At 44.1% G+C, this 3,111-nt stretch overlaps 1 long non-coding RNA gene across 1 annotated transcript in view; it reads left to right on the top strand.

Annotated features, from left to right (window-relative positions):
* The first annotated feature begins 1,807 nt into the window (after positions 1–1,807).
* The window catches only part of LOC122544436, a 3,850-nt gene continuing 2,546 nt past the window's right edge, over positions 1,808–3,111 (top strand). Inside the window, exon 1 of the long non-coding RNA XR_006310340.1 lies at positions 1,808–1,860. This is a non-coding gene — a long non-coding RNA (uncharacterized LOC122544436). The remainder of the gene's footprint in view (positions 1,861–3,111) is intronic.

Below are 3,111 nucleotides of genomic sequence, written 5' to 3'. Positions count from 1 at the left end.
GGGAAGAACTAGTTCAGTTTGAAGGTGTTGAACTCAATATTAAGTCCAGAAGGCTGTAAAGTGCCTTGTCTGAATCATAAAGTCATAGAAACCCTACAGTATGGAAGATGAGATGTTGATCAGTTTGTGTGTTTCACTGGAACAATGCAACACGCTGAGGACAGGCATGTGAGCAGGACACTATGTTAAAATGACCAGTGATAGGAAGGTTGGAGTCCTGCTGCACACAGACCAGAGGTGGTCTGCAAAGTGGTCACCCAGTCGTTGGTTTCTCCAATGTAGAATGCACCATGTTGGGTGCAGTGAATACAATACACAATTGGAAGTGCAGCTTCACCTGGAAAGACTGTTTAGGTCCTTGAATGGTGAGCAGGGAGGAGAGGGGGCAGGTGCCGTACTTTCTGCAGTTCAATGTGGGCAGTGGCGTTGGTGGCTGTGGAATAGACTCGGGTGTCCCAGACGGAACAATCCCTGTGAAATGCGGACGGGGTGAGGGAGGGGAAAGACTTGCTTGGTGTCCTGCTGGAGTTGCCTGAGATGGTGGACAAAAAGTTTAAGATTTGTTGCTGTCCCTATTGTAGAACAAAGAATGGGTAGAGAAACTTCCCTAGAAATGTCCTCTTCTAGTCCGTCCTATGAATTGTCTATTGAGGAAGTAACTTAACCCGGGTAGGTTGCCTGTTTTTATAGCCATGATTCGGAGATGGTGGTGTTGGACTGGGGTGTACAAAGTTAAAAATCACACAACACCAGGTTATAGTCCAACAGGTTTAATTGGAAGCACACTAGCTTTCGGAGCGACACTAGCTTTCGGATTGTCCACAATCACCTGATGAAGGAGCGTCGCTCCGAAAGCTAGTGTGCTTCCAATTAAACCTGTTGAACTATAACCTGGTGTTGTGTGATTTTTAACTTTGTTTTTATAGCCACTGCAATTTGACGAGTTATGTACACCACCCTCTGAATGTATGGAAATGACCTGCCAGAGGAAGTAGTGGAGGTTGGTACAAATGACATTTAAAAGTTATCTGGATGGGTACATAAATAGGTAGGTTTGGAGGGTAATGGGCCAAATGGGATTAAATTGGAATATCTGGTTGTCATGGATGAGTCGGACTGAAGGGTCTGTTTTTATGCTGTATATCTCCAGGCCTGAGGCACTGCATAAATTCCTACGTTTATAAACCTAAACTGCAAAGAGTGTAGGATGAACAGATTACAAAATGGAGTTGGAAATGGGGACCACATAGTGATGCATTGGACTCCATACAGCCACATAACATGAATCATAGAATCACTACAGCATGGAAACAGGCCCTTAAGCCCAACAAGTCCACACAAACCTTCCAAAGAGTAACCCAGCCAGACACATTGCCCTATCCTATTACTCTACATTTACCCCTAACTAATGCACCTAACCTACACAGCCCTGAACACTATGGGCAATTAGCATGGACAATTCACCACACGAGATCAATGTGGATTTCAGCAGCTTTCTTGTTTGATCTCCCGCCACCTTATCCCAGATCCAAATTTCTAACTCCACACTGCCCTCTTGAACTGTCCTACCTGTCTATCTTCCTGCCTCCGTTCAGACCTATCACCTTCAACCCCACCTTCATCTTCCTATCACATTCCCAGCTATCTTACCTGAGCAGCCCCTCTCTGGACAGGTAACCAAATGGAAGGAATGAAGCCAAGTTCATGAAATCCTCTTGCTGTCTGTGTGCTACAAACTGGGCTATTGATCTATGGGAAGCTCTCCTAACATCTCTCCTTCTTTCTAGGTTTACTTGCACCGCAGTGCTGAGGTTTGCTCTCCCTCTGCTCAGGATGACTGTACGCCCATGTTTGGTCCAAGTGAGTTCCTTGTTTTGTGGAAGACAAATGGTGTTTAAATGGCCTTCAAGAATGTAATGAACCATGTGAATAAAGGAGAATTGGCAGATGGCCGTTTTCTTGAAAGTGCCCCAGATTACAAAAGAACTTTGCAGTGCAGGGGTGTAACATGAAGAAAGGATTCTGTTGGTAATGTAAAACAGAAGCCATGAATGGGTCATCCAAACCGGGAAAGTAATGCTGGGATTCTATTCATTAGATCTCTTTTTATGGTTCCTTCATTCATGTCAATTTCCAATAGCTAAATTTGATTGCAGATAGGTAAAAGGCGTGAAGAGAGAAAGGATGGGTGGTGTGCCTGGACTAGCAATCCAGAATTCCAGGCTAGTGTTCCTGGGATTTGGTTCAAATCTCTCCACAGCAGGTGCTGAAATTTGAATTCCAGAAACGTAGAATAAAAAGCTGTTTAAATAGTTACCATGTAACTGCTGTCAAAGTTTTTATTAAAATTCTCCTCTCCCTCAGGAAGTCTTCTATTCTTGCTGCTTTTGACTCCAGAACCACTGCTGGGCCTCCTGTGAATGAAGGGATGTAATGTCAAGTCAGCAACAACTTTTGGTAGAACTTGATGACAAAATGAGCTCTTCCACTTTGGCAGGAAGAACAGAACAACATTCTTCAGGGAAATAATGGCAGAGAAAGGCTCGTCTCTCAATTTATGGAACATAGTTAGTTTGCAGGTGCAGCAATCACTTGGGAACAAAGTGTGCAGCAAGAGGTTTCCCAACAGTTCCTCAAAACACCAGTGGGATTCCATTCTAAATCTTTTAGTCTGGGTCACTATCTTTCTACAACATTGCACAGAGGATAGCAACTGTGGTTCCCTTGTTCAAGAAGGGGAGTAGGGATAACCCTAGTAACTATAGGCCGGTGAGTCTCACTTCTGTTGTGGGCAAAGTCTTAGAGAATTGTAAGGGATAGGATTTATGAACATCTGGATAGGAATAATGTGATCAAGGATAGTCAGCATGGTTTTGTGAAGGGCAGGTCGTGCCTCACAAACCTTATTGAATTCTTTGAGAAGGTGACTAAGGAGGTAGACGAGGGTAAAGCGGTAGATGTGGTGTATATGGATTTTAGTAAGGCGTTTGATAAGGTTCCCCATGGTAGACAACTGCAGAAAATACGGAGGTATGGCACTGAGGGTGAGTTGGAGGTTTGGATTAGGAATTGGCTGGATGGAAGAAGACAGAGGGTAGTAGGTGATGGCAA

Source organism: Chiloscyllium plagiosum, chromosome 48 (assembly GCF_004010195.1).
Source record: "Chiloscyllium plagiosum isolate BGI_BamShark_2017 chromosome 48, ASM401019v2, whole genome shotgun sequence".
In the NCBI taxonomy this organism is placed as follows: Eukaryota; Metazoa; Chordata; class Chondrichthyes; order Orectolobiformes; family Hemiscylliidae; genus Chiloscyllium; species Chiloscyllium plagiosum.
Note: the sequence above shows the minus strand (reverse complement) of the source record. Positions and strands in the feature narration are given on the sequence as shown.